Here is a 21,094-nt window from a genome sequence, read left to right on the forward strand (position 1 = left end):
TGTAAGAAACGCAGTAGTAGAATTTTAAGGCAGGTCAATGTGTACCATTCCTTTGGGCATGATTTTTAGTTGATAAAAGGACACTTTACCAAAACTGAGACAGTCAGATTTATTTTAATGAGTTGAAAGGGGTACAGAAAAAGGTGACATCTTCATTTATTTATTGATCGATTGATTTATTGGCCACGCTCTGCATCATGTGGGATTTTAGTTCCCCGACCAGGGATCGAACCTGGGCCCTCTGCACTGGGAGCATAGAATCTTAACCACTGGACTTCCAGGGAAGTCCCGACATCTTTTTAAATATTATTGACAGTGAGATATCTTTAAGCCTAGATCTTCTGTTGTTCATTTGTGCCATCGTATGGAGATGTCTCAAGAGAATGATCACGTAGCCAAAAGACAAATATTCCTGAAGAACATTTTTTTCTTCAGGAAATTTTTGGATGTCTCTATCAAACCTTGCCTAAAACTATTTACAGCCTGCTCTTTGCAGTTAGATTTTGATTTTGATTCCTGTCAGTTTCATTGAAAAATAACTGACTCATGCCCGATAGCATGCATACAGGTACTTCTTTGACCTGTAGTCCATTTTTGTTTTTGACTAGCATCGCAAATAACAGCTTATGACAATTAGCATACATAAATTAGGAAAAAGGGCCTACAATGCTTTTGAGTAAAATGACAATATGTAAAACATCTCACTAAATAGACAACCCACCTTAACTTTTTTGTAAGTCACAGCTATTAGAGTAGTCATTTTAGGATATAGTTCAGTAAGATGATGCCACTTTGTAACAACAAAAACTTTGAAAAAGCAGAATAGTTTCAGGAGAAAACCACCCTCAAAAGTGTACAGATGGTCTCCTTTCAATCCTTTTGTATTGGAAAAACACTAATTAGCCTTTGTGAGAATACAATTAAGGAATTAAAATGTATATATTCCAAATCAGTACAATCTAAATGGGTTGAAGGATTTTGCCATTATTCTGCATTTAGCCCTCTTTGTCATTCAGTAGAATTATGACCCAGTTATTTTGATGTCAAGTTTTAAGGTTGTATTTTTATGGCAGGGACTCTATTTCCTTTCACCTGGTACACCTGAGTTTCACAATTAGAGAAGAGTATTTACTAAGTTATGATCAAGTTTCCTTAATATGTATGAATTTTTTCCCTCTTATTAATGGAAGAAAACATTGGAATTAGTTTTAGCAGATAGCGTGCCAATCTAATACAGAAATCAGACTCACAGTTTTGAAATTTTGGCAGATTTTGTTTTGTGGAATATTCCGGTGAGTCAAATAATTTCTTTGGTATATAGACTTAATGGTGTTGGAAACTGCAATGTCCTGGCTTGTTTTAAATCAGAATTAAAGATGTGCCAACCTGTCACAACTCCTATGCACAAAGTACACTGTAGTTCTTCACACCCCTTTGAATTCATATCATTCATTTGAAAATAACATTTTTCTCTCAGAATGAGCCGTCACTATCAATTTGAATAGTGGCTGTTGAACTGGAATTCATCCAAATTTTCTGCAAGCCATTTGGTTCATTATATTACAAACCAAATGACTTGCAAAACCGTATTTTTTTCACACTGTTTAAAGCAAATGCAATACTGTCTCTTCAAAGATTGCAATAATAATTTGATACCTTTATTCAAATATCTATTTAGATTTCTCTTTTTCCCTGCTTTATTGGCATTTCTGATTCACGTCTCAATAATCAGCCCAAAGTCTTTTTTTCTTAGCATCTGCTGTGTTCTGATTCACTGGTACTTTAGCTCTGCTTATGTGTAACCACCAAATGACTAACAGATCTTTGTTATACCCTGTTTCTGTTCCTCTTATGAAAGTGTAAATTGCTAGATGCTATATGATAAAGATGGTGTTCAGAGTAAAATAGTATTTGTGAACACATTGGAATAAAAATGTTTTTTCTCATTTTAACACATCCACCATACCTGACATTTCATAAAACACCTATGATTTAGGATTGTTTATGTATTTTTATCTGTCACTAAATGACACAGTATGTTGCATGGGATTGAAAATTGTAAAATCAGCTGCAGTTTTCCTAGAGGAAAACATCTGTTGCTCCCTTCTGCTGGGATTTTGTTTCCATTTTATTCCAGAATTAATACATAAGTTGTTTTTTTTAACATCTTTATTGGAGTATAATTGCTTTACAATTGTTAGTTTCTGCTTTATAGCAAAGTGATTCAGCTATACATATACATATAATCCCCATATCTCCTCACTCTTGCATCTCCCTCCCACCCTCCCTATCCCACCCCTCTAGGTGGTCACAAAGCACCGAACTGATCTCCCTGTGCTATGCGGCTGCTTCCCACTAGCTATCTACTTTACATTTGATAGTGTATATATGTCCACGCCACTCTCTCACTTCGTCCCAGCTTCCCCTTCCCCCTCCCCGTGTCCTCAAGTCCATTCTCTACGTCTGCGTCTTTATTCCTGTTCTGCTCCTAGGTTCTTCAGACCCATTTAAAAAAAAATATTCCATATATATGTATTAGCAAATGGTATTTGTTTTTCTCTTTCTGACTTACTTCACTCTGAATGACAGTCTCTATGTCCATCCACCTCACCACAAATAATTCAATTTCATTTCTGTTTATGACTGAGCAATATTCCATTGTATATATGTGCCACATCTTCTTTATCCATTCATCTGTCGATGACACTTAGGTTGCTTTCATATCCTGGCTATTGTAAATAGTGCTGGAATGAACATTGTGATACATGTCTCTTTTTCAATTATGGTTCTTTCAGGGTATATGCCCAGGAGTGGGACTGCTGGGTCCTATGGTAATTCTATTTTTAGTTTTTTAAGGAGCCTCCATACTGTATTCCATAGTGGCTGTATCAATATACATTCCCACCAACAGTGCAAGAGTGTTCCCTTTTCTGCACACTCTCTCCAGCATTTATTGTTTGTAGAGTTTTTGATGATGCCCATTCTGACTGGTGTGAGCTGATACCTCATGGTAGTTTTGATTTGCATTTCTCTACTGATTAGTGATGTTGATCATCCTTTCATGTGTTTGTTGGCAATCTGTATATGTTCTTTGGAGAAATGTCTATTTAGGTCTTCTGCGCATTTTTGGATTGGGGTGTTTGTTTTTTTGATATGGAGCTGCATGAGCTCCTTGTAAATTTTGGAGATTAATCCAATTGTCAGTTGCTTCATTTGCAAATATTTTCTCCCATCTGAAGGTTGTCTTTTTGTCTTGTTTATGGTTTCCTTTGCTGTGCAAAAGCTTTAAAGTTTCATTAGGTCCCATTTGTTTATTTTTGTTTTTACTTCCATTTCTCTAGGAGGTGGGTCAAAAAGGATCTTGCTGTGATTTATGTCATAGAGTGTTGTGCCTATGTTTTTCTCAAAGAGTTTTAGAGTGTCTGGCCTCACATTTAGGTCTTTAATCCATTTGGAGTTTATTTTTGTGTATGGTGTTAGGGAGTGTTCTAATTTCATTCTTTTTTTTTTTTTCTTGCGGTACGCAGGCCTGTCACCGTTGTGGCCTCTCCTGTTGCGGAGCACAGGCTCCGGACGCACAGGCTCAGCGGCCATGGCTCATGGGCCCAGCAGCTCCGCGACATGCGGGATCTTCCCGGACCAGGGCACGAACCCATGTCCCCTGCATTGACAGGCGGACTCTCAACCACTGCGCCACCAGGGAAGCCCTGATTTCATTCTTTTACATGTAGCTGTCCAGTTTTCCCAGCACTACTTATTGTAGAGGCTGTCTTTTCTCCATTGTATATTCTTGCCTCCTTTATCAAAAATAAGGTGACCATATGTGCATGGGTTTACCTCTGGGCTTTCTATCCTGTTCCATTGATCTATCTTTCTGTTTTTGTGCCAGTACCATACTGTCTTGATTACTATAGCTTTCTATTATAGACTGAAATCAGGGAGCCTGATTCCTCCAGCTCCATTTTTCTTTCTCAAGATTTCTTTGACGTTTCGGGGTCTTTTGTGTTTTCATACAAATTGTGAAATTTTTTGTTCTAGTTCTGTGAAAAATGCCATTTGTAGTTTGATAGGGATTGCATTGATCAGTAGATTGCTTTGGGTAGTATAGTCATTTTCACAATGTTGATTCTTCCAATCCACGAACATGGTATATGTCTCCATCTGTTTGTATCATCTCTAATTTCTTTCATCAGTTTCTTATAGTATTATGCATACAGTTCTTCTTTTTCCTTAGGCAGGTTTATTCCTAGGTATTTTATACTTTTTGTTGCAGTGGTAATTGGGAGTGTTTCCTTAATTTCACTTTCAGATTTTTCATCATTAGCATATAGGAATGCAAGAGATTTCTGTGCATTAATTTTGCATCCTGCTGCTTTACCAAATGTATTGACTACCTCTGGTAGTTTCCTGGTTGCATCTTTACGATTCTCTATGTATAGTATCATGTCATCTACGAACAGTGACACCTTTACTTCTTCTTTTCTGATTTGGATTCCTTTGATTTCTTTTTCTTCTCTGATTGCTGTGGCTAAAACTTCCAAAACTATGTTAAATAATAGTGGTGAGAATGGGCAACCTTGTCTTGTTCCTTATCTTAGTGGAAATGGTTTCAGTTTTTCACCATTGGGGTAGATGCTGACTGTGGGTTTGTCATATATGGCCCTAATTATGTTGAGGAAGGTTCCCTCTATGCCTACTTTCTGGAGGGTTTTTATCATAAATGGGTGTTGAATTTTGTCAAAAACTTTCTGTGCATCAGTTGAGCTGATCATATGGTTTTTCTCCTTCAATTTGTTAATATGGTGTATCACACTGATTGATTTGCGTATACTGAAGAAGCCTTGCATTCCTGGAATAAGGCCCAGTTGATCATGGTGAATGATCTTTTTAATGTGCTGTTGAATTCATTTTGCTAGTATTTTGTTGAGGATTTTTGCATCTGTGTTCATCAGTGATATTGGCCCGTAGTTTTTTTGTGACATCTTTGTCTGGTTTTGGCATCAGAGTGATGGTGGCCTCGTAGAATGAGTTTGGGTGTTCCTCCTTCTGCTATATTTTTGAAGAGTTTGAGAAGGATGGGTGTTAGCTCTTCTCTAAATGTTTGATAGAATTCGCCTGTGAAGCCATCTGGTCCTGGGCTTTTGTTTGTTGGAAGATTTTTTATCACAGTTTCAATTTCAGTGCTTGTGATTAGTCTGTTCATATTTTCTATTTCTTCCTGGTTCAGTCTTGGCAGGTTGTGCATTTCTAAGAATTTGTCCATTTCTTCCAGGTTGTCCATTTTATTGGCATAGAGTTGCTTGTAATCTCTCATGATCCTTTGTATTTCTGCAGTGTCAGTTGTTACTTCTCCATTTTCATTTCTAATTCTATTGATTGGAGTCTTCTCCCTTTCTTTCTTGATGAGTCTGGCTAATGGTTTATCAATTTAGTTTATCTTCTGAAAGAACCAGCTTTTAGTTTTATTGATCTTTGCTATTGTTTCCTTCATTCCTGTTTCATTTATTTTGGATCTGATCTTTATGATTTCTTTCCTTCTGTTAACTTCGGGGTTTTTTGTTCTTTCTCTAATTGCTTTAGGTGTAACATTAGGTTGTTTATTTGAGATTTTTCTTGTTTCTTGAGGTAGGATTGTATTGCTATAAACTTCCCTCTTAGAACTGCTTTTGCTGCATCCCATAGGTTTTGGGTCATCATGTTTTCATTGTCATTTGTTTGCAGGTATTTTTTGGACTCCTCTTTGATTTCTACAGGGATCTCTTGGTTATTTAGTAGTGTATTATTTAACCTCCATGTGTTTATGTTTTTTACATTTTTTTCCTGTAATTGATATCTAGTCTCATAGTGCTATGATTGGAAAAGATATTTGATACAATTTCAATTTTCATATATTTACCAAGGCTTGATTTGTGATCCAAGATGTGATCCCTCCTGGAGAATGTTCCATGACCACTTGACAAGAAAGTATATTCGGTTGTTTTGGGATGGAATGTCCTGTTAATATCAATTAAGTCCATCTTGTTTAATTTGTCATTTAAAGCTTGTGTTTCCTTATTTATTTTCACTTTGGTTGATATGTCCATTGGTGAAAGTGGGGTGTTACAGTCCCCTACTATGATTGTGTTACTGTCGATTTCCCCTTTTATGGCTGTTAGCATTTGCCTTATGTATTGAGGTGCTCCTATGTTGGGTGCATAAATATCTACAATTGTTATTCTTCTTCTTGGATTGATCCCTTGATCATTATGTAGTGTCCTTCTTTGTCTCTTCTAATAGTCTTTATTTTAAACTCTATTTTGTCTGATATGAGAGTTGCTACTCCAGCTTTCTTTTGATTTCCATGTGCATGAATATCTTTTTCCATCCCCTCACTTTCAATCTGTATGTATCCCTATGTCTGAAGTGGGTCTCCTGTAGACCGTATATATACGGGTCTTGTTTTTGTATCCATTCAGCGAGCCTGTGTCTTTTGGTTGGAGCATTTCATCTAATTACATTTAAGGTAATTATTGATATGTATGTTCCTATTACCACTTTCTTAATTGTTTTGGGTTTATTACTGTAGGTCTTTTCTTTGTCTTGTGTTTCCTGCCTAGAGAAGTTCCTTTAGCATTTATTGTAAAGCTGGTTGGGTGGTGCTGAATTCTCTTAGCTTTTGCTTTTCTGAAAAGGTTTTAATTTCTCCATCGAACCTGAATGAGATCCTTGCTGGGTAGAGTAATCTTGGGTGTAGGTTTTTCCCTTTCATCACTTTTAAGTATGTCCTGCCACTGCCTTCTGGCCTGCAGAGTTTGTGCTGAATGATCAGGTGTAACCTTATGGGGATTCCCTTGTATGTTATTGGTTGCTTTACCCTTGCAGTTTTTAATATTTTTTCTTTGTATTTAATTTTTGATAGTTTCATTAATATGTTTCTTGGCGTGTTTCTCCTTGGATTTATCCTGTATGGGACTCTCTGCACTTCCTGGACTTGATTGACCATTATTTTCCCATATTAGGGTATTTTTCAACTATAATCTCTTCATATATTTTCTCAGACTCTTTCTCTTCTGCTTTTGGGACCCATATAACCCAAATGTTGGTGCATTTAATGTTGTCCCAGAGGTCTCTGAGACTGTCGTCAATTCTTTTCATTGTTTATTCTGCTCTGTGGTAGTTATTTCCACTATTTTATCTTGTAGGTCACTTATCCATTCTTCTGCCTCAGTTATTCTGCTATTGATTCCCTCTAGAGAATTTTTAATTGCATTTATTGTGTCGTTCATCATTGTTTGTTTGCTCTTTAGTTCTTCTAGGTCCTTGTTAAAGGTTTCTTGTATTTTCTCTATTCTATTTCCAAGATTTTGGATCATGTTTACCATCATGACTCTGAATTCTTTTTCAGGTAGACTGCCTACTTCCTCTTCATTTGTTTGGTCTGGTGGGTTTTTACCTTGCTCCTTCATCTGCTGCTTATTTCTCTGTCTTCTCATTGTGTTTAGCTTCCTGTGTTTTGGGTCTCCATTTTCACAGGCTGCTGCAGGTTTGTAGTTCCCGTTGGTTTGGGGGTCTGCCCCCAGTGGGTAAGGTGGGTTCAGTGGCTTGTGTAGACTTCCTGGTGCAGGGGACTGGTGCCTGTGTTCTGGTGGTTGGGGCTGGATCTTGTCTTTCTTGTGGGCAGGGCCGTGTCTGGTGGTTTATTTTGGGGTGTCTGTGAGCGTAGTATGATTTTAGGCAGCCTCTGTGCTAATGCTAATGGGTAGGGTTGTGTTCCTATCTTGCTAGTTGTTTGGCATGGGATGTCTAGCACTGCATCTTGCTGGTCATTGAGTGTAACTGTGACTTAGCATTGAGACGGAGATCTCTGGGAGAGCTCTCTTCAACTGATACTACGTGGGGCCGAGAGGCTCTGGTGGTCCAGTTTGCTGAACTCGGCTGTCCCACGTCAGAGGCTCAGGCCTGACACCCAGCCGGAGCACCAAGACCCTGTCAGCCCCACGGCTCAGAAGAAAAGGGAGAAAAGGAAAGAAAGAAAAAATAAGTAAATAAAGTTATTAAAATAAAGAATTAAAAAATATTATTAAAATTAAAAAAATAAATCAAAAAAATTATAAAACGTAAAGAAGAGAGCAACCATGAACAACTCCACCAATGATAACAAGCGCTAAAAGCTGAACTAAGGTAACCATATAAATCAGAAGCTAGTCAGTTGCATACAGCAAACCCCAAGGCTACAGTTGCTACCAAAGTCCATCTCCTCAATTTTGGGATGATTTGTTGTCTATTCAGGTATTCCACAGATGCAGGTACATCAAGTTGATGGTGGAGATTTAATCAGCTGCTCCTGAGTCTGCTGGGGGAGATTTCCCTTTCTGTTCTTTGTTCGCACAGCTCCTGGCATTCTGCCTTGGATCTGGCCCCGCCTCTGCATTTAAGTCGCCCTCTGGTGTCTTTTGGGAAGTCTGCGGTCTTCTGCCAGCGTTCAGTAGGTGTTGTGTAGGAGTTGTTCCACACGTAGATATATTTTTGATGTATTTGTTGGGAGGAAGGTGATCTCCACGTCTTACTCCTCTGCCATCTTGAAGGTCCATCCAATAGATAAGTTTTTATTTTTCAGGAGGAGAATAGTTTATTTTACCAACCACAGAGATTTCAATTTGTATAATCTATCAATTTCAACTAAGTTTTTGTAATAAAATTTAATTCAAATAAACTAATAACTCCTGTGGAAGGCCTATTTGTAGAAGATTATTAGAAAAGAAATCAAAGAAACATGAGAGAAAATACATTTCACAATTTGTGGCAAAGATTAATATCTAACACCTGGAATGTATTATTGATGTGGAATGTAGTCCTGATTGGGACATTCAATTCTAAGTCCTAGATCTCAGTCTGAACACAAGTTATTATCTCTCTAGGCATAAGCTACTTCACCCAGAAAATGGGACTAAAACACCAGACTGCCTTTATCACTGGGATGCTCCAAAAGCAAAACAATAACAAATGCAAAAGAGTTTGAGGTATTGGAAGTGTCACAATTCAGGAAGAGTAGATAAATCATCTGTTATAGTGATGCTGGAAAATCCAGTTTAATTTTACCTACGTTTTCTCATGTCTGAAATCATCTCAAGGTACACTTTCTTCCTTCTATATTTTGACATATTCTGAAGTTTAAATAATTTGTTTCCCTAGCCAATCAATAAACTTTTTGTAGGATCTCTTCTACTTCTCTTTTGCCCCAGGAAATCTGCATTTTCACATGACAAAATTTTCACAGTCTTGAACATTTACAGTTATTTAATAGTTCCCCTTAGTTTCCCTGTTGTTCCTTGGTGATAACTTCCCTTTCAATCAGGGACAGTGTACAGCCCACTCCCATAACGAATTATAGAAATGGTGTTATGGGTCATCATATTAGTACTACCTCACTTTTATTTGCAAATTATTGATCTGCCACTACCATTAAAGTTGCTAAATCAGAAGTTCATGCATGCCTCTGTAATCTCATTGCCATTATTTATTTATGCCCAGGAAGTCTTTAGGAGTTTGGGACCTTGCTCAGTTTCTTTGCATGTAGATATGTTTTGTCATATATCTTAGCAACTTCTGATTTCTTATTGATGACTTATTTCTCTTCTAAATTTTGCTAAATATATTTTGTAAATCTTCAAACTCCAGTGAATTTCATCTTTATTAGGTTTCAGTCACCTGCAAGAACAATTAAGACTTTGATCACATCACTCGGAGCTATGCTTTGATTCTAAGATTTTAAACTCTAACATTCACTGTCATACCAGACAGCCTGGTTCTTGTAAGCTCCATATCCAAAATCTGCATAAAATGATCTCTCTCCTTCATTTTTAGCCGAAGTGTGTGAACCACCATCCTATTTTATCAAGTCTTATGTAGTATGATAGTTGTTTTATCCTTCTTTGACTCTATGGTAGACCATTTAAAAGTACATTATATTCTGGTTTTTAAATGTTTTATTCATCTTTTTAGTTTTATATTTTTACTTTTTATTTTAGCTTTGTTGGAGTATAATTGACATATACGATTTTAAGGTATTTAAAGTGTACATCATGATGATTTGATACGTGTATACATTGTGAAAGGATTTCACCATATAATTAACACATCTGTCACCTCACATTGTATGTTTTCTTTTTTGGTGAGAATATTGATTCTCTCTAATGTCTTAGCAATTTCAATTACACAGTACAGTGTTATAAACTATAGTCATCAGGTTTACATTAGTTCCTCAAACTTACTCATCTGATAGCTGAAAGTTTGTACCCTTTTACCAACATCTCCTATTTCTCCCACCTTTCAATCCCAGGCCACCACTTTTCCATTCTCTGTTTCCATGAGTTTGAGTTCTGTTTTGTTTTTTTTTTTAGATTCCACATATAAGTGAATAGTACAATATTTGTCTTTCTCTGTCTCACTTATTTCACTCAGAATAATGCCCTCAAGTTTCAAATTTGTGCTTACCAAAGTGGAAAGGGAAGGGTGTTGGGACAGATTAGGGGGATGATATTAACAGATACAAACAATTATATTTAAAATAGATAAGCAGCAAGGATTTACTGTATAGAACACGGAATTATACCCATTATCTTGTAATAACCTGCAATGGAACAGAATCTGCAAAAATACTGAAGCACTATGCTATACACCTGAAACTAACACAATATTGTAAATCAGCTATACTGCAATTAAAAAAACCCTCTATTTTACACATTGGCACATAGTAGGCACACAGTAAATATTTGTTAAATGCCTGTTGCTGTGTAGAGCTCCACCAAGCAGAAACCATAAGGCCCAGTAGGTGAAATACATGCTCTGATGCAAACTATACTTGATTTTTAAAAATATGAATTAAAATTGGAAAGAATAGATTCCATTCAAATGATTTGGGAATCTGCAGTAATAATTACCAATTAAATGAGGGAGACCAGCATATTCATTCATTTGTTCATTCATTCAGTCCACAAATATTTGTTGAGAGCTTGCTCTTGCCACACATAGCACTTCCCCTCCTGCTTTATTATTTTTTAAAAAAGATATTTAACTAGGAGGTTTGGTAGGATTTAAAACCCTTATATATCAAGAAACAGGTTTTCTGCAATTCGAGTTTCTTGAAACAACTTTGCATTAATCCATAAAACCAATCCATTATTTCAAGACTATTTTATTTGGATGCCAATAAGACATATCCCAGGTGAAGAATATTGGCCATGGGGGGTAAACTGTGAGGCATTAAAGTGATCATACAAATGTAGCCAAAGGCCATGGCAAAAGGGTTATTTTAGTGCTTTAATTACCATTTAGATGACTCAACTCAAATTAGACTGGTTAGGATTGTTCAGAATCCACAGATGATTTCTAGCCAGTTCTTAGAGAATGCAGAATGTAGACCTAAGATAAAGTAACTGGATTAATAAGCATTTCCTGGAGATGGGCTCACAGGTAAATCAGCAGAGGCCATTTACTAGACTGTTACTGAGGTGCTGAGTTAAGAATGGGCTAGTAAAGAACATATGCAAATATTTCACTTCCTTTTTTAGTCATTAGATATATTTTATTATGAAAAATATTTAATATGTTGAAATGTGTTTGATATTCAATTTTAGTGTATTTCCAAAATCTAACATCTATCATGTATGCAAAATTTTTTGTGAATGCAGTATTTTTGTACTGTTGCTATTTGAACTCTAGTATTCTGGAGGTCTCATTTCATCTTATCAAGATGTTCCAGTTGCGGAAAACTGAAGAATTAAGAGTGATTTTTTTATTAGTTTGCTTATTCTTTATATGTAATATCATATTCCACTAAAACGTAATACTTGGGCTTAAAAATATCAATCAAATAAAATGTAGAGTCAAACTATAGCAAGAATAATAAAAAGCAATGCTTTTTAGCCAGTCTGTACTGTCAGAAAAAGCAGAAAATTAAAACTAGAAAAATTTAGTATGCATGCAGCTGACCATACACTAAACTGAGGAAGATCCACATGATCACAACCCTGTCATTTAATAACCTCCTTCCGTTTCTTCCACCCCACGTCCAAGCAGAAAATATGAACTTTACTTTGAGAAATAAGATCCAATTAAAAATTCACATTATACCCCAATGTCTGTTATTGTGAGACGGGATAGTACTATCATGGGGTTTACTGTATTTTTAAGTTGTTTCTAAAACTCATAAAGGGAAGTCTGATTTAATATCACAGAAAAAAAGCGTTTGCTTTAACATTTCTTTGTTTATTTCTTTACTGTCAAATGCATATTTTCTCAAGCATTTGGTTTTGACCTTTGATGACTTTTGGATTATAGTAATGAATTTGTGTATTGTCTATTTAATTTTAGTTGAAAATTTACAATTATATCAGTAATCATAGGCCCTGTATAGATTTAATATCTCTGCTTTGTAGTTCATCTTGATAATTTATTCGTTATTTTAACTCAAAGAGATTAGGATAAATACAGTGTGTTCAATTGTTCTCACAGATTTTATTTTCTGAGGGGAAGAATTATGTAAACCTCAAAAGGTTCTTCTTGAACAGCAGAATCCTATGGGTTTTGCAGGAGTGTCAAAGAAGGAACCTGAAATGTATTTTCCAAAGTATTGTGGATTTACATTAAATATTTTAAATTACTCCATATAAAAATACACTTCTGTCTATTTCTGTCTACCATAAGATGCATTTATTTATTGCTTTCAGAATGACTCTTTTGACTTCTCACTTATTGCTATACTGCCAAATATGTATATTCCTTAATAAGGGAAGAAAATAAAAGTAAGATTTAAACTGCCCTGTGTTTTTTCAAAGACTACATTTTTATGGCCATTTAGAGTTCTTTAACTTCTTGTTTTTTGCTGTCCTTGCCAATTTTTTTCCCAAGCCACAGATGTCAGTTCTTACTCATCTGCTGCTCTGTTTCTTACTGATACCCTGCAGATTACATGGGTTGTTTTCCAGCTCAGATTGGATCATTTGAGTAAGAAAGGAACTTTAAAATCTGTTGCCATTTTCTTTAGCTTCTTTTTACCTCCTTCCCACACAATTTTATTCCTTAGTAAATAGTCATTTTTTAATTTCAAGTTTTAATGTTGGACTGTTCAAATATGTGTAGGCCTTGGTTTGGCTTTTGAAAATTCTCAACAATACAAGCAATTCTCTTTTCAACAATAATTTAAAATAGGGAATTGTACATGTCAAAGACTTTAAAATGCCAGTAAATTATGTAGATATGTAAAGCAATAGACACAATTTTATAAAAAAAAACAAGAGTAATTTATTAAAATGTATTTGAATATCATTTTGCTTGTATTCATCAAATTAATATTAATTTTCAATTAAGTATAGTTTAAGCTAAACACTGTATTTTTTGGTAAAGGAAAATCTAAAAAATATATTCTCAACATTTTAGGCTACTTTAGACAGTTGATCTTTTGCAATTATGAATATTTAATTTTGACAAAAAGCTAATGATTTTGAAACCATCCTCATTCAGTCAATGACATCTCTCGGTGGCATTTTAAAGTATGCAAGAGGGGATTCCCTGGTGGCTCAGTGGTTGAGAATCTGCCTGCTAATGCAGGGGACAGGGGTTCGAGCCCTGGCCTGGGAGGATCCCACATGCCACGGAGCAGCTGGGCCTAGTAAGCCATGGCCGCTGAACCTGTGCATCCGGAGCCTGTGCTCCACAACAAGAGAGGCCGCAACAGTGAGAGGCCTGTGCGCTGCGATGAGGAGTGGCCCCCACTTGCCGCAACTAGAGAAAGCCCTCGCACAGAAATGAAGACCCAACACAGCCAAAAATAAATAAATAAATAAACTAATAAATAATAAACTAATAAATAATGAATTAATTAAAAATTATATTATATTATATTATTTATTAATTAATATTAATTAATATTATATTATATTAATATATATTATATATATTATATATTATATAATATATATATTATATAATATATATATTATAATATATATTATATATATAATATTAATATTATATTATATTAATTATATTATTAATTAATTAATTAAAAAATAAATTAATTAAAAAATAAAATCTATTACCACTTTCCCATGTCTTCTGAATACACTATCTTCCATCTTCAGTAGCATCATAGCTCAACAAGTTGAGGGATCCAGTATCTTCATGCTTACCTCAAGTCTTATTTTTAGAAAAATACATATAATTAATTAATGAGAGTCAAGGTTTGAAATTTTACTGTATATATATGTTGCTTCAGAGCTTGTTTAATATCCACTTTCAGTCTCTACCAGTAGAAATAAGCCATATGTCTAGAAATGTTTAAATAATTAGCACACATGGAAATTCTTATTCTAGAAATCCTTTGACCACATTTTAGGAACTTTATAGAAAAGAATAAGTGATTCATTACAGCATAAAGTATTTCCCCACCCATAAGCATTTTTATTTTGCTGTATTATAAGTAAAGGGAATTAGTCATTTATTAAGAATAAAAACAATGAATGGATTGAGAAGGAGAAAAGGGATTATTTTTTTCTGGGAAATCCTTAAATTATATCGTATTAATACTCTTACATTGTTGCTACATACTATGCCAGTGTTCTCTGAAAAAAAATTTAGATAAAAAAATAGTATCTTGGCTTACTGGTCTATGAAACAAAACAATGCAGAAGCAAGTTTGCAAAACAACATAATCATTATAGGCACAGGTTTTGGAGCCACTTCCAAGGGTCAAGTCTCAGCTCTTCAGTGTACTCAGTGACTTAAGCTATCTGCGCTCTGGTTAATAAATCCATAAAATTCTTTTAAAAAAGTCAGTGCTTCATAAAGTTACTATGAAGATGAAATGCGTTAAACATCTAAAACATTCAGAAGAGTGCATCGTATATCATGTTTGCTTATTAGATGACTTATTACCTGTTATTTTGGTGATTAAGTCAGTTGTTACTTAGTATATTTTCTTTATTTTCACTAAGGTGGCAATGAAATATGTTGATATTTTGTGCTATTTAACACAATAAAGGTTTATAGAAAAATTTCCTTCCTTTTAAGCAGTTTAGCAGAGATGTTCTTTGATGTTTGTAAGAAAATCCATCTGTATTATTTTTGCAAGTCCCAAGGTATATATAGAAATAAAACAATAATGTACTATTGGAATATAAACAGTCTGAAAGTTCCCAACACACACCTACACTCACACAAAACTTCTAAGAAATTAATCACACAGTAGATGTACACAAAATTAGATATCCCATTAAATTCCTGCTATGTTTTAATGGCTTTAAAAGTTTAAAGATGTTGTATGTAATTAGGGAATTATAATGTATTATATGGCTTAATTCCTTGCAATTATTTTACCTTAAAGCTTTGTCAAATCATATTATGTTCATTGTATATTTACCTATAATAATGACTTCTTAACTTGATTCATATAAAGCTTATAAATATGTATATATATATGTGTGTGTGTATATATATACATATATGTATATATTATTTGCGCATCTGTCTTTAGCAATATTTAGATCTTGATATTCTATATTCTTTGGTTACAGATGGCTGAAAAGCTGAATTGTCCACATGGACCATTTCAGTTTCTTGGTCATTTTTCTATCATGTACCATCCTTGGGGCTCCTATGCCCCCTTTATTTTGTTTCTGACAGTCTTGTGTAAAGTGGAGTGTTCCTGTTCTCATCTGCTCATTCCTTTACTGTCATAACTGTCCGATTTTGTATTGGAAATTGGTCTTCTTTGAGGGTTAAATATTGTTTTATGTTGTTTATGGTTTCTGTATTCTATATGAAAACTAAGACTTATGATGCCCTGGACAGACCACTTGGTTTCAGTCCTTCAAAGAAAAATGTTACATTAAAGTCAGTGTTGGTAACCCTGCAGTGTATCAGAACGCTTTATGAAATATTAACTATGCCAGAAAGAGAGATAACAGCATGCTTAGTTATGGAGCTGAAGAGTATTGTATGCGATATTATGATTATTCACAACATTTCTTAATTTTTTTTTCTAAGACACTGTTGAATGCTAGACCTTCCCTAGAACTAACTCCCTCCCTCACATCAGTTCTTGAAGTATTCTTGTGTATTACTACATAGAAAGTGCTGAATTACCTCAAGGGAATTCATCTGTTGTCTTGTAGAAGGATCTTTTAGGATAAATGTGAAGCATTAGTAAATTCCACAGGATGCTATATAAATTGCACTTCCATTCAAAGCAAAACGAACCATTATTTCTAAGGTTTCTCTTCAATGGATTATTTTTATGTTATTTTCCTGAACTCCAACTAGAGTAGCTCATGAAAAGCCCATACTAAGTTGATCTATTTAAGGTCAACATGTGAATGTTGTCATTTTAATCAGTATATGTGATTCAATCTCCATTTCCTTTTTTTTTCTTCTTCTTTTAATACTTAAAACAGATGATGTAAAGGCCAAGCAGGGCCAGCCTTGCACAGTATCATTTTATACGAAGTGTTGCTTTTGAGAATTATAACCGCTCTTCCCAAACCTGCATGACCTCACTGCTCCACGTGTATCTTAATATTTTAATGATCTTCATGTTGATAATGCAATTTTTTCATTTCTCACTTTATCTCAGAACCATTGTATTTAGTTAATTGGATTCTCCCTCTTCAAAATGTTGCTTCCTTAACTTCTGTGACACCACTTTCCTGCTGTTGGTTGCCTATCAAAAGCAATATTTTTTTTTTTTTTGGCTAACAAAGCTTCAAATTTATGAAAATGATTACCATTCCCTTCTACTTACTTAGGGAAACTATTTGCCACCCTATGCCAACATAAAGAATTTTGGATCATCTAACAGACCACTGTGGTCTCATTCTCCTTGCTAACAGGATGTACATGTGTGCCAGTTATGCCCTCTGGAACCTGAGAGAAGGTATGCTTATTGCCTTCTGGAAAAGGTTTTCCTTACCAATACGAATGCTTGCTTGCTTAGAGGGAAACACCCCTTTTCTTTGCAGAGTGTCATCCTGTCTTCATGCAATGCTTAGAATTACCGAAGCCATCTCATGACCATGAGGGAATGTAATAACAATAACTGGAGATGCCAGAATAGAAGGAACCCAGTTCTTTTATGACACTGCTGAGTAACGGAATCAAGAAACCTTGAAATCTTCCTATTTGCTTATTTGCTCATTACTTAACCCACCTATACTTCTGGTATTTCAGTGGCAGGCATTCTAAATCACACATCTGGGTTTGGGGTACATTTTGTATATGGACAATCCGAGAATGAATTACTTGAGGACGTGAGATGTCTGGGCAGTTCTGAAGCCCCAGTGAGGTGACAGTCTCATGGCATGTCAGCAGCTTAACAGCAGTCACAGAGAACACCAGCAGTTGGCTTCATCTAAGATTGTATATTTTTTTCCTGATACATGTTGTAAAGTATTTTAGAAATGATTTGTAGTGTAATTTCAGAGCAGTGGAGACTCAAAACAGAGAGTCAGCAAATTGCAAGTAACATTGCTGTCCAGTATGAGACAGTAGAAATACTTGAGGGAGAAACATGAATAGGGCGTTGTATTCAGAGTGCTGAATGGCTGACATTTTGGTGGTATCAATGTCCGTAGCACGATGATGATATTGTATGACTGAAGTAGATTGGGAAAGAAAATTACTGAATAGTAGTTTGAGAAGCAGAGAGACTAACTTGCTGGATGGGTATTCTACAGTGATTTTTAAGCTATCAAAGTATATTACATGACATATAGTATAGAGGAAGTAAGTAAGCCAAGTGCCAAAGTCACAATTTCTAAAGAAAAGTATCCAGAAGTTTTTAAAAGTTCATTTATTTAAAAACTTTTATTGAGCATCTACTATGTGCTAAGTGCTGTTCTCGGTACTTGCACTAACAAAAAAGAAAAAAAAAACCCATGTACTCATGGGGTTCCTATTCTAACAAGAGGATACAGAGATTAATTGAAAAATTATACAGTACTGAGTTAAAGAAACACATTTTGGTAAAAAGTATAAAATAAAAGAATATGAGATGATCAAGGGGGTCAAGGAGATTTCTCTAAGGAAGAAATATTTGATCTGAGAACTGAGGATGAGGAATTAAATAAAAGATTTTAAAAAAGGCAAGAGTTGGAGTTTGGCAGGAGAGTCCCCAGCAGAAACCAAGTCATCAAAAAAGATGTGTGTAAGACTGTAATATGACATAATTCATGAACAAAGATCATACTGTTATATTTGAAACATAGAGAGGTGAAGGGAGAGCAAGAAAGAATGTACTAAACCTACAGAGTTGAAAAGCCAGGCAGTGGTTGCTCATACAGTATGATGAAAGTCATATGAAAGATATGACATCAATCATAATATTGCAAAAGAAAATGCAAGTTATTGAAATGCTTAAAAAAGGAAGGGACAATAGTTTTAAAATATTAAATAATTACTACAGTAATAACTATTGTTGGAAGTTTTGTCTGAATAATATTAGTTTCAGTGTGGAAGAGGCATTTACAATGGAATTAACATTGGGAAGTATATCAGTTATTAGCGTGTTCAGCTGGTAGTCATATAAAGAACACAATAAATATAGCTTGAAATGATAGAAGGTTATTTCTCTCTTATATAAACAGTAAGTTCAGGATGCCAGTTTTCGGGACTACGTGCCTTTTATGTTACTGTCTAGACCTTTCATCATTCTGTATCATTCTCCAAATGCCTGCACCAGCACAAATGCCAACCAGCAGTCTAACCAGTTGGAAAGAGAGAAGGAAAGTAGAATATGCCATTTTCTTTAACACCTTCCTAAAAGGGACACACACCCCTTCTTTTTGCACCTCATTGGCCAGAATTTAGCCACATAGCTAAAATTAGATTCAAGGGAGCCTATAAATACAGACTTTATCTTTTGCCCAATAAACTGAGGAAAAAGGGAAGAATGAATATTATGGTCAACTACCTGTTTTGACTTAGGATATTAGGTTGACATTAATCTAATTTCCAGCCCTGAGATTCATGGACTATGGGAAAATAAGCAGTCTTAACAGGCTGTCATCACAGCTCTCCTGATGTTCAACACATATTATACTCTACGAACCAAAACAATAGTTGCATCATATCATTTTATAAGTGTAAATTGAATTTGAAATAAGGAAGAAAATGAATGTTATCTTTATGTATCTGAAAGGATAATGTCTTGTCCTTAGTTTAGTGGCCGATTTAGTCAGGGATCTGCAGGAATCATGTAACTGTATGTATCCACAGTCATCTCTGTAAGGTTACTTTTGAAAAATAAGGGCTGTGTTCAAGAATAATCCACTGGCTCAAGAAATAATGAGCTAGTCTTTGTGAATTAGACTCTCAATTTTTGAGGGTATTGAATTATAGTTTTCTGTGTTAGCAAGCATGATTTAGAAATGTGGTTTGGAACTCTCAAATTTTTATTTTAAAAACTACAAAGAGATACATTCAAGCACACTATAATTAAATATATAAAGAATCAGAAAAATGCTTAAGTAACCCACATGAAGACGAGTAAAAAGAAACAGGGACAACAAGCAGAGGAAACAAATTAAAAAAATAAAATGGCAGAGTTCTAACATCTCAATAATTAATGTAAGCGGTCTAATTATAGTAGTCAAAAAATAAAGACAGGTAGAGTGGATTAAAAAACATGACCCAACTATATGTTGTTTATAAGAAACTTACATCAAATTCAGATTCATTGACATAGGTATAATATGTTGAAAGTAAAAAACAAACAAACAAGAAAACCCTGCTAGACAGAAAATCAGCAAATATTTAGAAGATTTGGACAACACAATAACCCAACAGAATCTAAGTGACTTATCTATAGAACCCTCCTCCAAACAAAAGGTAAACATTTTTTAACCACTATGGAATATTCATCAATATAGACTATAGCTTGGGCCATAAAATAAACTTCTACAAATGTCAAAGAATTGAAATCATATAGAGGATATCTTTGACCTTAATGTAATCAAACTTGAAATGAGTAACAGACAACAGGAATATTTCAAAATAAGAGGAAATTAAAACAGTATAAGCAATACACTTCTAAATTATCCATGGGTCTAAGAGGAGGTCTAAAGGTTAAAAAAAATATATATATATATACACACACACACACACACAATATATATGTATTTTGAATGCATATTGTATATATAGTATGTATTTTGAATGTATATATTGAAAGTGTGTGTATATATTTTATATATAATTCAACATATCATGAGGTAATTAAAGCAATATTTAGAGGGAAATTCATAGTCTTAAATGGCTTACATAAGAAATGAAAAGGCTCAAGTCAATAATTTAAACTCTCAATTACTTTGGGAAAGAAGAGCACAATAACCCCAAACCAAGCACAAAGAAGAAATAATGACAATTGAAGCAGCAGTCAATTAAATTGAAACAGGAAATGATAGAGAAAATGAAACAAAAATCTAGTTCTTCAAAAAAGTTGATAAAATTGATGAATCTCGGGCTTCCCTGGTGGCGCAGTGGTTGAAAGTCCGCCGGCCGATGCAGGGGACACAGGTTCGTGCCCCGGTCCGGGAAAATCCCACATGCCGCGAAGTGGCTAGGCTCGTGAGCCATGGCCGCTGAGCCTGTGCGTCCGGAGCCTGTGCTCCGCAACGGGAGAGGCCACAACAATGAGAGGCCTGCATACCGAAAAAAAAAAAAAAAAAAATTGATGAATCTCTAGGAAGACTGGCAAAGGTAAAAATAGAGAAGACACTAATTACTAATATCAGAAATGAGAAAGGGAATGTCTTTCATATCCTGCAGCTAAAACAACAATAAAAGAGTATTATTGCCATTTGAGTTCCCACTTTGGATAAATTTTAATTGAAGGAACAGTTTTAATGCCCCCACGCAAAGGAAGTAGAATCCCAAGATTTATTACTTAACAGATCCCAGAATTGGGGGATGGGGGACACATGAGTCAGAGGAAAGGCAGTCCTGTTCCAGGTCACTAGTGAGCAGGAGATAGAGGGCAGGGTAGCAAGCGCCTATTGTAAGGTGATTGGGGCGGAGGTCACTAACTTTTCTTGGGCTTAACTCTAAGTGATTATTTTAAATG

Source organism: Mesoplodon densirostris, chromosome 20 (assembly GCF_025265405.1).
Source record: "Mesoplodon densirostris isolate mMesDen1 chromosome 20, mMesDen1 primary haplotype, whole genome shotgun sequence".
NCBI lineage: Eukaryota > Metazoa > Chordata > Mammalia > Artiodactyla > Ziphiidae > Mesoplodon > Mesoplodon densirostris.